Source organism: Leucopleurus acutus, assembly GCF_964270905.1.
Source record: "Leucopleurus acutus genome assembly, chromosome: 9".
In the NCBI taxonomy this organism is placed as follows: domain Eukaryota; kingdom Metazoa; phylum Chordata; class Mammalia; order Artiodactyla; family Delphinidae; genus Leucopleurus; species Leucopleurus acutus.
In genome coordinates, this window is record NC_139144.1 from 52,638,684 (window position 1) to 52,653,360 (window position 14,677).

Sequence of the window (14,677 nt, forward strand, 5' to 3'; positions counted from 1 at the left end):
AAAAGATTGCTTCTTTCTTATTTATTGGCCCCATTAGTCACTGTTACGGAGTCCTACATGTCTGGATGGTTATCACATATATGTCTGGATATTATCATCATGTAGAGACATGGTGCTTTTATCTTGCTGGTATGTTAGGAACCCTGTGGCACAGTGGATGGGCCACTCCAGGCATACCACTGTCCTGTAAACACATCTCCATGCTTCTCTGGGCATTTTTTCCAGACTTACAGCTATATCCTCTGGAAATCCCTGCTGTAATAAAGGAACACCCTCTCTTTTCTCAGACTCTCTGAAGGTATACCACCTTGCCTTAATTAAGACATGGTTCTCCCTTGAGGAAGCTACAACTTCTGCAGTCTCTCAAGTAGAAGTTATTCATTTCCCCCCTCCATATGGGTTAGAAGGAGGGGCCAGTGTCTTCGTTATTCCCCAATACAACTTCCAGACCCCCTTGATCCACCTGTGTATAAAAACTGCTTGAAACACTCTCCTCTCAGACTTCAGGAATACTCCCTGCTTCTGGTTTCCTCCTACCTCTCCTGCTTTTCAGACTCCTTCAGAGGATCCTTTCCTCATCATCCCTTCAAAGTTGTCATTCCTTGGCTTGATCTAAGACCTTCCTCTTTCTCACTTTATATTCTTTCCCTAAAATTTCTCATCTAATTCCGTAGTATCAATTACCATCTATTTGCTAATGAGTCTCAGATATTTACGTCTTGTCCAAAACTCTTCTGGGCTTCATACCTGTATCCTCCTACTCGTCCTCCATGTATCCCACAGGTTCCTCAATTCCTCAACACATTCATAACTTCTCCCAGAACCGGGAGAAGAATATGTTTCCTATTTCAGACACTGCGCTGTCATCTGAAGACCCAAAGCTGAAAGCCAAGGGACGTTTCTTCTTTTTTCTTCACCTTCCACAATCCCAGTGTCCAAATCCCATTTTTCCTGGAGATCAGTCCAGTTAACCTTCCAAATATCTCTAAAAATCTATCATTTTCTCTTTTCCTGGACTAGTCCCTGCTCTTATGCAAGTTACCATCACCTCTTGACTGTGTAGACTCCAGCCTCACCCCTTCAGTGTTTTCTCCATTCTGCAGAGTGATCTTTCTGCTCAGATCTGATTACAACATCCCCAGGCCTGAAACCCTTCAATGGCTTCCCTTACTCAAACTCTTTAACTTGATGGCAAGGTCCTTCCTGGTCTAGCCCATGCTTGCTTCTGCAGCCTGTGTTGTCTTCTCTCCACACCCAACGACTCTCAGCTCTTAAAGAAGCCGCACTCTCTTAGGATTCTAGGGCTTTGCACATGTTACTCTGAAACACTTCTCCCCACTACACATACACCATCCACCCCACACCTCCCTTTGCCCAGCCATTATTCTCTTATTTCAGACCTTGGCGCACATATCTCTTCCTCCAGGAAGTTTCCCCAGATGCCTCACTTTAGTATTAGTTTAGGAGCCCCCCACTCTGTGCTCACATAGAATGATATCCTTTCCCTACTGTAGAATTTCATACACAAACAATAATTATTTGTTTATTTGTCTGTCTCCTCCACCAAACTATAAGCTCAGGATGACATGGACCATGTTGCTTTTATTAACCATTATATCCCTTGAGCCTAGCACTTGGCCAGCTCATAATAGGCACTCAGTAATATTTGGAATAAATGAATTAATGCATTAATGCAATTGATGGTTGTTTTTGATTTTAAGTGTCCTGGTAGTGGACATATCACTTAAGTCCCAAGAGGAAACAGCACCATCAAAATAGGATAATTCAGGGACAGGTGACTTACAAAGGGATTACGTATAAATATGGGGTAGAGAAGAACCAGTAGTAATGATACGGTTACTGTTACCACCCTTAGTCCAGAAGCTGCTACAGAACAGGAAGGAGAGAGAGTCATGTGCAGTCAGACACTCGAGAGGACCACTGGCTTTTGGTTAAGAGACACAGCCAGCTTAAGGCTATGGCCAGGGTTCAACCAAAGAAATATAACTAGTAGGAGATAAATATTAGGAGATTTATTACAAGGAATTGGCTTATGTGATTGTGGGGGGCTGGCAAGGCAAGGCCAAAATCTGTATAGGAGCAGACCATCAGGAAGGGCAGGGTGGGACTCTCTCATCTCTCGGGATGAAGCTCCTGTCCAGAGGGAGAATTTGTTCTTCTGGGAAGCCTTGGTTCTGCTCTTTGAGGCCTGTCAATGGATTAAGTCAAGCTCAACCAGATTCCTTAGGATAATCTCCCTTAGAGTCAATATTGACTTGAATCACATCTACAGAATACTTTCACAGCAGTATTAGTATTTGTTTGAATAACTAAAAACTGTAATTTAGCTAAGTTGCTACATAAAATTGGTCATCTCAGCTAACTTGAAGGAAGGGAGCCAGGGAATATACACCCTGACCTCACTCTTCGGGTTCTCCATTGGCTGAGCCCGATCAGTGGTCAGAGGCAGGATCTATTGATGGAGTCCTTAAGGTTACTGGATTCCACACACTACCTGGAGTGTGAGGGAGGGAGATGAAACCAAGCTTGGACCACTTTGTGGGTTGAATGTGAAATTTCTCAGAGAGACGAATGAGGATTAATTTTCAGTAGTTTTAAAGAAAGAAGCTCCTTAAAGAAGAGAGGAGCCTCAAAATTAGAGAGCCTCAAAGTTAGGAGCCTAAAAAGAAGAGGAACCCAAAAGGTTAGAAACAGGGGTATTTCTCTCAAGGGCTCCTGTATGAAAGGTTTGTCTTATTTTGTGCTTTTCCTTTGGGCTAGACAGGCCCACGTAGTGTACATTTCCACATATTTCCCCCTTAAGTCAGAAATCCCATGACTCATGCCAAGGCTTCCTGACAATTTCGATGCATCTCTACCAGTTCATGTGGTGTGTTATGAGGAATAAAGAGCCAGGGCAGTATAAAGGGATTTGGCGTGACCCACGTCCTTTTTCCAGTGGCTGTCCACATGGGGAAACCGCAGCCTGGTGACTGAGGACCAGCCACTCCTGAAGTGGAAGGAAAGCCACCAGCTGGACAGCTCAGGTACTGTGAGGTAAGCCCACCTGCCAGTCTTTCCCAAATGCAAAATAATGAGATGACACTGGAAAACGGTAAACCGTCTCCTGGGTGATGTTTACTTTTCATGGTTAAAAGTTCAGACTCTGAAGTTAAACTGTCAAGGTGAAGTCCACTTAACCTTAAGCTGCTTCACCACTTGCTGAGTATATGAGATTTTAGACAGGGCGCTTAACCTATAAAAAGAAAATTTGCATGGAGATTAAATTAATAAAAATTTCAGAGAAGTACATGGTGTCAAATGAATGCTAGCTATTATTATCACCATCAAAAGCAAATTGATATGTTCAATTTCCTAAATACAATACAATTCAGGAACTCTTCATGAATTTAGAGCAGGGGTCAGCAAACAAAGCCAAATCCAGTGTGTTGCCTGTTTTGTAAATAAAGTTTTACTGGAACACAGCCATGCCCAGTCATTTACAAACTGTCTGTGACTACATTTGCTCTGCAGAGTTGCATAGTTGGCACAGAGATGGTATGACCCACATAAACTAAAATATTTATATTTTGTAAATATCGAGTATGTAAATATCCTTATCTTTTTATAAATAAAGAAAAAGAGTACCAACCCCTGATTTAGAATATGAAAGTGATAACTTGAAGGAGATTACATAAAACTGCTTTGTATTCACAAGAATAGATACCCTATTACAATACATTACATTCAGTTTTTCCCAAAGAATCTTACCACTCATGACACAATATTCAGAAAAAGGTGTAAAGGATGTTCTCCTCCATGCATATTCCTCCACCCCCTTTTAAAAAATTTTTGCCTTGACTAAAAAGAGAAGTCTGAAATAAGATTTGAAAATTGAATTTTAAAGATAAAGAGCCAGAAAATTCCCTTTTATGCACAACTTTGATGGCAATCTGTCCATAGCAAGTTAGTTCAGTAGGTTACAGAGGGGTGCTACTGAAATCAACGTCAAGACTTTGACCCATAACTGGGTGCTGATGTTTTGTTCTGTACAATGACCTCGAATACAGATCAATAGCTGTTTCCAGTCAGCTCCTTCACCAAGGTACGCAGGGCCTCATAGTGCTATGCCAGGTGAAACTTTGGCCCTCCAGAATTTATCATCACTACTGATAGAATCAGTCAAGAAATATGCCCTTATGTGGTGATTCAGAAACATCCTGTTTACCTGTGCTAGATGACCTGTTTCCATGGACCATACCATTTGTGTATTCAGGGAAACACGTGGGTTGACCAAATAGGGCCTTATAGGTGAGATCAGTTGGGATTTAGAAGAAATATTAAACTACTTAAAACACTCTCTTCTGGCCATCTGCCTATCCTTTGTTGCAATGTTTCCCCTACCTTTTCCTTCTTTACTAATTACTACATGCTCCTGACCTTGACTTGGCAAATCTGGCTTTGTTTTCTAAATCCTGATTTAAAAAGTGGCAGCCTGCTTCTGCTCTCCATCTTTCCTAGATTCTCCCCTCCATGTTTTTATTCAAACCTGGTAACTTGACCCTGAATTTCTGTTACTTCCTCTGTTACTTGTTTTTGGAGAGAGAGATGAGCCCCTTCACACACATAAAACAGTCCTGCAATGGCAAAAGCCTATCAGTGCAAACAGGATCAAATGTGGAGAAGGTCAAACACTCAGCCTTGTATTTCCTCACTTCCTACTGTAGTCAGCATCACATCCATGATCAGTCTGCACTAAAAATCTTCACGTGAATTATATATATGAAAAGTAGACATTTGGGAAAATGCTTTATTTCTAAAACGCAATGTCCTGTCTCATAGCCAAGCATACTTATTTTAAAGAGTTGGTATGCAATTAATGTATTTGGAACACATGACTGATTAAAAATAGCAGCACTGTTAAGTTCTAACTTTGTTCTTTTGCCAGTTTTGAAGTTCTGTGAGAGCAAAGGATTTAACGATCATAGTAACTAGATAAAACCGAAGCTTGTGTACGTTTGCCTGCTTTGTCTCATTGAACATGTCCAAATCTGCATATGTAATCCAGATCAGGTACTGCGACGGCAGATTTTCTCAGTTCAGTAGATCATTTAAGACCCTTACATCACTCAAGGTTTTCTAATATATTTTACATGTTAGTTTACTTTATTAGATACACTTGTTTTCAGTGGAGCTGGACTTGATAATAATAATAATAAAGCACACTTTAGAGGGTTGTTCAACAAAATAAGCCTTTATTTTTCAAGCTTACCATACCCTAAACCTTGTGCTTCCTGAAATTCCTTTTGAATTTTATCCTCTGGAACAGGTTTCTTTTCAGAAAAGAAAAAAAAAAATTATTGATCTGTTAAATTTATTTATTTAGCTATTTATTTAGCTCAGTCCTTAAAAGCCATTTCTGCCTTGCCAGTTCATGAAACCAAATGTACCAAAATATTTATTTCTTTTACCTCTGTGCTTCTAGAAACACTAAATTAAATAACTATATTAATCAGTTCAATTAAAAGCTTGTGGCTGGGGCCTTCACACTTAACCACATACACTTGTGTTATCTTTAGTCAGCCCCCAGTTATCCTCCACGGCTTCTGTCTGGGACTCAACTAATGATGGAACCTCCTGCTTCAGAAAAAAACACACCTCACATGGCCTCCAGCCAACTCCAGACCTCTGTACCATCAGTTATTCTCTCTTCGCTCTTCAAATTCCCCCTCCTCGTTCTCTCCCTTCAGGCTTTAAACAGGTTGAAGTTTCTCTGATTCTAAAACTTTTTTTTTTTTTTTTTTTTTTTTTTTTGCGGTATGCGGGCCTCTCTCTGTTGTGGCCTCTCCCGTTGCGGAGTGCAGGCTCAGCGGCCATGGCTCACGGGCCCAGCCGCATCCGCGGCATGTGGGATCTTCCCGGACCGGGGCACGAACTCGTGTCCCCTGCATCGGCAGGCGGACTCTCAACCACTGCGCCACCAGGGAAGCCCTCTAAAACTTTTTAAATGAATACATAGAAGTAAAATAAAAAGTAAACCTTGCTTCTTCTATGCGCTCTCTCTCAACCTACAATCCTTTCTCTCATTTTTTAAACTGATTTACTTCTTCAAAGGATAAATCTATACAGATTGTCTCTGTTGTCCTACTTCCACTGAATTCTGCAAATCTGATTTCTTCCTCACCATTCTACAAAGATTATTTTGGTCCTCTTCCTCGTTAGTCTTTCTGTGACATTTAACATGATCAAACACTCACTAATGTTTAGAGGGTACCTCCATTTTCTTCTGGCTTTATTGTTTTCGTGTGCAGCAGAGGCCACGGGTGTAGCACTTTCTTTGCCATCCACAGGGAAGGAGTGAATTTTATGATTAATGAGTTTGGGATAAGGAGCAGAGTTTGCTTCCTCAATAATAGGAAATGGCTTAAATAAATTATAATAAATCCATATGATGGAATAATGCTTCCTCAGCTTCTTCCTTGCATGAGAACACATGTCCTTCCTTGCCTCTCCTTACTGTGAGGTAGTTGGGAGGCTGTCATTGACTGACAGTAAGATTGTATAGTTCTGGTAAGCCTGCCTAGCTAACAGACCTAAAGGCACATCCTCTAACCTTTGTTAGCAATAAAAGTGGTTGTTTTGATCTCCATTTGCCTCTCTCAGTTGGTGCCAAAGTCCGTGGAGTAGATAGGTGTTTTGCATGGGTCCCTCTCCCAAAACTCCAAAGCCTGCTTCTTCAGCCTCTTTTTATGGCTTTCATGTCTTTCTCCTCCTTTTGCACATATCCGTAGGTACTATATCATAGCACAAATTACATTGCATTTTGTAACATTTTTCTAATTATGAAAGTAATTCTTGCTATAGAAAATGTTTTAAATAAAAAAGCATAAAGACAAACGTGAAAACTTAGAATCCAGAGATGTCCTTTAACAATTTGGAAGCTTTCCTTCTAGTCTTTTTTCTAAGGGTATAATAAAAAATTATATGTGTGTGTATGTGTGTGTGTGTGTGTGTGTGTGTGTGTGTGTGTATATATATACATACATGTATAATTTTTCATCATGGGAATCAAATTTTATATACTTTTGTTTCCTGCTTTTTTTCAAATTTACAGTGAACATTTTTTCTCTATCATTAAACATCCTTCTAAAATAAGATTTTCAGTGCCTGTATAACATTCTATTGTATGAATTTTTCATAATTTATTTTAACAGTTTCCTATTATCGCAAACTGTTCCTCTTTTTTACTGTTAAGTATACTAGCTATTTATTCATGTTTATTACATGCCAAGAACTATCTTATGTCTTTTTATAAAGGTTGCTTCATTATTTATCACAACAATCCAGTGAGGAGGTGAGGTCCTCACCATTTGACAGGAGAGGAAATTGAGGTTCAGAGACTTGCTCAACACATACAGCTAACTGGTGGCAGAGTTTAAGCCCTGGTCATCTGACTCCAGCACATGTCCTCTGAATCACCTCTCTGTGCTCCACCTCTAAATGATGTGATAAACATCCTAGCACATAAATGACTGTAATGTCAATGTTTTAGAACACTTTTTGATCACACAAGACCATCCTTTTTCATTGCAAACAATCAGAATTATCAGATACGCACATATTTTTTAAAAGTTTCAATTCTTACATCACACCATTCTCAAAAATAAAGTCAAGATGAATTAAGAGTTAAATATTTTAAATATATATAAAATGTGGAAGATAATATGGGAAATGTATTTGTAAATTTAACAGTAGAGGAGACACAAACTCCAGATGCAGTAAAGGAAAGGATAGAGAGATATAACTACAGAAAAATGTAAAACTCCACTCAATAAAACACACCAATCATTGGACACTGGTTGGATTAGGCTGCCCAGAATCTAATCACCTTCCTTTAAGTAACAGCTGATTCCTGTTTGTCCATCCAACACCCCCCCTCACCACCCCCCTCAGCTACTGCTGTTCCAGGGCAGTTGGCTCCACTTCTGATTCCAGGGAGGTCAGGAGATCTGTGCTCAGTTAATAAAAACAACACAACCACCTAATAGTGATTGTTTCAGAAATGGGCACAAATTCTAAGGCAGAAATATTAGAGTCAAATTCAGTTGTTGGCTTCTGTTTGACCTGTTGCCGAAGCTGATTTTCCATCTTCTCCTGGACTTGGTGTTGAATGATGTGAGCTGTTAACTGCAAAGTAGAACCTGAAAGTGAAGCTATCACAATCAAAGGCACAATGTAACCTCCACAAACAGAAATTTTTGTCTGTTCGGTTCGCTCACTGATGAATTTTTAGTTTCCTAGAACATTGCCTAGTACATAGTAGGCACTGAAATATTTGTTAATGAATGGAGAGAGAAAAAAGCTAAGTCTTGATGACATGAGTTAAACCCTGATTCCAAGTGTACTTGCCACCAGTCCAAACTTGGGCTTTTTAGATTCCAAGTGTACTTGCCTGATTCCAAGTGTACTTGCCACCAGTCCAAACTTGGGCTTTTTAGATATTTAATAAATTTCCGTTATTACTTAAGGCAGTTTGATTTGACTTTTCTCTCATTTGCAACTTGCTGTGGTTTGAATGATTGTGTCCCCACAAAATGCACATGTTGAAATCCTAACCCCCAAGAGTGATGATACTAGTAAGTGTGGCCTCTGGGAGGTGATTAGGTCAGGAGGGTAGAGCCCTCATGAATGGGATTAGTGCTACAATAAAAGAGATCCCACTTATCATTGCTCTTTTAAACAGTCAATATTAATCTAGATTTACCTATATATTTACTCTTTCTGTTGCTTTTTTTTGTCCTTTGTGCATCTCTGCTTCCACCTATTATTATTTTTCTTCTGTTTTTTTTTTTTTTTCTTTAGCATAGGCAGCTGGTGGGAAGTTCTCTTAATGTTTGTTTGTCTGAAAATGATTTATTTCACCTCTTTTTTAAAGGCTGTTTTCACTGGGCATAGAATTTTAAGATTGGCATTTCCTCCCCCACGCTTTGAAGCCATCATTCCATATATTTTCTGTAGTCCAGTGTTTCTGTTGAGAATACAGCTGTCATTAAAATGTTTGTTCCTTTAAAGGTAGTATGTACTTTTACCCATTTCTGACTGCTAAGATTTTTTTTAATTGCCTTTTATTTTCAGCAGTTTTAGTAAGAAGGACCTAGGTTTAGTTTCTGAGCATTTATCCTGCTGTCATTCTGAGAACCTCTTGAATAACTTTCATTGATTCTGAACATTTTCAGCCATTATTTCTTCCCTATTGCTTCTGCCCCATTCTCTTTCTGTTCTCCTTCTGGAGGTTAGATATTTTCACTCTGCCTCCTGTATTTCTTATTTCATTATTTTTTATTGAGTTATAATTGACATAACATTACATTAGTTTCAAGACTGGTATATATTGCAAAATGATTCAATACTTGTATATATTACAAAATGATCACCATAATAAGTCCAGTTAACATCCATCAGCGTACAGAGTTACAGCTCTTTTTCTCATGATGAGAACCTTCAAGACCCACTCTCCTAGCTACTTTAAAATACGCAATACAGTATTATTAACTGTGCTGTATATAACTATTATCACTGTGCTGTACGTTATATCCCCATGACTTACTCACTTCCTAACTGGAAATATGTACCTTCTGACCCCCTTCACCTGTTTCACCCCCCCAACTCCCACCTCAGGCAACCACAATCTATCCTCTATATCCATGAGCTCCAGTATTTTTGTTTGTTTGTTTATTTAAGATTGCACAGAAAAGTGAAATCATACAGTATTTATCTTTTTCTGTCTGACTTATTTCACTTAGTATAATACCCCCAAGGGTCCATCCATGTTGTCACAAATGGTAAGATTTCATTCTTATTCATGGCTGAATAATATTGCATTGTATATATATAATACCACATTTTTCTTTATCCATTCATCCATCAATGGACACTTAGGTTGTTTCCATGTCTTGGCTATTGTAAATAATGCAATGAATATTTTCTCTTTAGAGGCACATATATCTTTGATGAAAATAAACACTAAAAAACAAAGAAGAAGAAGAAAGTGAAAGGGATCTCTAGAAGTTAATCAGATATAAATGGATTTCTTTATAGGAAAACGCCAGACAACCCTCTGATCATACTAAAGTGTTTGCATGTTAGTATCTGTCTTAAAAAGCAAAGAGGTTTTTATTTTATTTGGCAGACAATGGAGCATTGCTGTAAACTTTTGAGCAGAAGAGACCCATTTGTTATGGCAAGTGGTGATGGAAAGAAGTAAATTGAAAATGTCTTAGGAAAATTTTTTTTAAATAACAACAATGCTGCTATGAACATGGGGGTGCATATATCTTTTTGAATTAGTGTTTTCATCTTCTTTGAACACATACCCAGAATTGGTATCGCAGGATCATAAGGCAGTTCTGTTTGCAATTTTGGGGAAAACATCCGTACTGTTCTCCATAGTGGCTGCACCAATTTACATTCCCACCAACAGTGCACGAGGGTTCCCTTTTCTCCACCTCCCCCCAACACTTACTATTTCTTGTCATTTTGATGATGGCCATTCTAACAGGTGTGAGGTGATATTTCATTGTGGTTTTGATTTACATTTCACTGATGATTAGTGATGTCGAGCATCTTTTCATATGCCTGTTGGCCATCTGTATGTCTTCATTGGAAAAATGTCTCTTTACATCCTCTGCTCATTTTTTAATCTGATTGTTTGGGTTTTTGCTATTGAACTGTATCAGTTCTTTTTTTTTTTTTTTTTGGTATCAGTTCTTTATACATTTTGGATATTAACCCCTTATCAGATATGTGATTTGCAAATATCTTTTCCCATTCAGTAGGTTGCTTTTTCATTTTGTTGATGATTTCCTTTCCTGGGCAGAAGCTTTTTAGTTTGTTTATTTTTGCTTTTGTTGCCTTTGCTTTTGTTGTCAAATCCAAAAATCAGGTCTTACCTTCAAGTCTTTGATCCATTTTGAGTTAATTTTTGTGTATGGTGTAAGAGAGTGGTCTAGTTTCATTCTTTGGCATGTGGCTTTCCAGTTTTCCCAACACCACTTATTGAAGAGGCTCTCCTTTCTCCACTGTATATTCTTTGATCTTTGATTGTAAACTAATTGACCCTATGTGGGTGGATGTATTTCTGGGCTGCCTATTCTGTTCCATTGATCTATGTGTCTCTTTTTATGCCAATGACATGCTGGTTTGATTGCTATAGCTTTGTAGTATAGTTTGAAGTCAGGGCATGTGATACCTCCAGCTTTGTTCTTTCTCAAGATTACTTTGGCTATTTGGGATCTTTTGTGGTTGCATACAAATTTTAGGATTGTTTGTTCTACTTCTGTGAAAAATGCCATTGTAATTTTGATAGGGATTGCATGGAATCTATCATTGCTTTGGGTAGTATGGACATTTAACAATATTAATTCTTCCAATCCACGAATATGGAATATCTTTCCAATTATTTGTGTTTTCTTCAATTTCTTTTATTAATGTCTTATAGTTTTCAATTTACAAGTCTTTCACCTTGGTTAAATTTATTCCTAGGTATTTTGTTCTTTTTGATGCACTTGTAAATGGGGTTGTTTTCTTAATTTTTCTTTAGTGTATAAAATGCAACAGATTTTTGTATATTGATTTTGTATCTTGCAACTTTACCAAATCCGTTAATTAGTTTAATGGTTTTTTGGTGGAGTCTTTAGGGTTTTCTATATATAATATCATGTCATCTACAAATAGTGACAGTTTTACTTCTTCCTTTCCAATTTGGATGTCTTTTATTGCTTTTTCTTGCCTAACTGTTCTGGCTAGGACTTCCAACACTATATTGAATAAGAGTGGTGAGAGTGGGCATCCTTGTCTTGTTCCTGATCTTAGAGGAAAAGTTTTCAGCTTTTCACAATTGAGTATGATGTTAACTGTGGGCTTGTCATATATGACTTTTATAACGTTGAGGTACGTACCTTCTATACCCACTTTGTTGAGAATTTTAATCAAAAATGGATGTTGAATTTCATTATTTTTATTTTTTTTTTAAATAAACTTATTTATTTATTTATTTTTGTCTGCATTGGGTCTTCGTTGCTACTTGCGGGCTTTCTCTAGTTGCAGCAAGCAGGGGCTACTCTTCGTTGTAGGGGGGCTGCTCTTCGTTGCAGTGCCTGGGCTTCTCATTGTGGTGGCTTCTCTTGTTGCAAAGCAGGGGCTCTAGGCATGCGGGCTTCAGTAGTTGTGGCACGCAGTCTCAACAGTTGTGGCTCACGGGCTCTAGAGTGCAGGCTCAGTAGTTGTGGCACACGAGCTTAGTTGCTCCGCGGCATGTGGGATCTTCCCAGACCAGGGCTCGAACCTGTGTCCCCTGCATTGACAGGCAGATTTTTAACCACTGCACCACCAGGGAAGTTCCATCCATTATTTTTAATATTCAATTCTTTTTTACTTCATGCTCCACTTTGGACTTTTTGCCTTACCTATCTTCTAGTCCTTTATTATTTATTTCAAATGTGTTGATCTGAGGATATTAATAAAAATTAATTATTAATATATACGATAAAAGTGATCCCACAGGGCTCCCCCTTTGCCATGTGAGGATACAATCAGAAAAAAGAGCCCTCACCTGACCATGCTGGCACCCTGATCTCCAGAACTGCAAGCAATAGATTTCTGTTGTTTATACACTGTTCAGTCTATGGTATTTTGTTACAGCAGACCAAATGGCTAAGACACAGAACTGACACCAAGGGTGGAACTGCTGCTGTAACAAATACCCAGAAATGTGGAGTGTCTTTGGAACTGGATTATGGGTACAGACTAGAAGAGTTTTGATGTACATGCTAGAAAAAGCCTACATTACTGCAAATGAATGGTTAAGGGTGACTCTGAGAAGAGCTCGGAAGAGGAAAACTATAGCAAAAACCTCAGTTTTCTTAGAGAAAAACTAAGTGGTTGTTAACAGAATGATAGTAAAAATATGGATGATAAAGGTCATTCTGTTGAGGTCTCAGACGGAAATGAGGAACATGTTACTGGAAACTGAAGGGAAGGCTATCCTTGTTTTAAAATGGCAAAGAGCTTAGTTGAATTGTGTTCCTGTCCTGCTGTTTTGTGGAAGGTGGAACTCGTAGGCATGAAAAGTGGCTATGTGGCTGAAGAAATTTCTAAGCAAGTGTTGAAGGAGCAGCCTGGTTTCTCTTAAATGCTTATGGTAAAGCTCAAACGGAGAGAAATGACTTAAAGATGGAATTGTTCACCAAAAAGGAAGCAGAACTTTAAAATTTGGGAAATTATCAGCCTATCCATTTTGAAAGAAATAAGAAAGAACACAATGTGGCCAAATTTGATAAGGCAATTGACGTGGATTGACCATCTCAGTGGAAGACAGGAACTATTTTCAAGATAATGGAGAGATCAGGTTGGCTGTGCAAACAAAAGCCAGGACCTATTGTTCAAGACAATGGAAGAATGACCCTGAAGGCATTTCAGACTGGCCCTATGTCACAGGTCCAGAGTTCAAGGGCCTGGGGGCACATATCGATTTCAAAAAAGGGGCTGCTGGCTGCCCCACAAAGCAGGCTCTGCTCCCCAAATACCCGTGCTGTGCTCCTCAGCCTCCAGGTGCCACACATGGCAGCCATGGTGTCTGCCCCTGTGGAAGACACAAGTAATAAACCTTGGAGGAGTCCGTACTGAGTGCAGAGTGCAATAGCGCTGGAAGCATGGACAGCTCCACCTAGATTTGGAAGAGTGAAACCTCCCAGAGCAGTGGACTCAGGATGGGGAGGGGCCACTGCAGGGAGTCCCCCATTAGGTCAATGACCAGTGGGGCTGTCGGCACAGGGCTGCCGCTGATACCACAGTCCCAGAGAAGACGGGCATGGGACTCCAGCCTGTGAGAGCTGCCCCGTGGGCTGCATCCAGCAAAGCTGTGGGAGTGAGGCCACCCAGAGCCTTGGGGGCCCACCGCCCACCCCAGTGTGTCCAGAGGTGAGCTTTAAGGTTTTGGACTTGCTCGGAAACTATTACCCCTTTCTTCTTCCCTATTTCTCCCTTTGGAATGGGAATGTCTATCTCATGCCCGTCCCTCCATTGTATTTTGGAAGCACCTAAGGTGTTTGATTTCACAGTTCACAGCTGGAGGACAATTTGCCTGAGCATGAATGTCTCACCCATATTTTGATTTAGATGATATCTAGATGAGATTTTGGACTTAGACTTTTGAGTTGCTGCTGGAACAAGATTCCTGGGGTTGTTGGGATGGAATGAATGTAGTGTGCATATGAGAAGGACATGAATTTTGGAGGGCCAGGAGTGGAATTTTATGTAGTCTGAATGCTGTGTCCTCCCTAAATTCATATGTGGAAATCCTAACCCCCAAAGATGACTGTTGGGCCTTTAGGAGGTGATTAGGTCATGAGTGCAGAGCCCTTATGAACACTATTTATGCCAATTCAAAAGAGGTTCCAGAAAGATCCTTTGCCCTTTCCACCACATGAGGGCACAGTGAGAAGGTGCCAGATACGAACCAGGAAGAGTGCCCTCACCCAACCATGATGGGACCCTGATCTTGGACTTCTCAGCTTTTAGAACTGTGAGAAATAAATTTCCGTTGTTTATAAGCTACCCAGTCTATGGTATTTTGTTATAGTAGTCATATGAATTAAGACACAACTAAAAGAATCTTAAT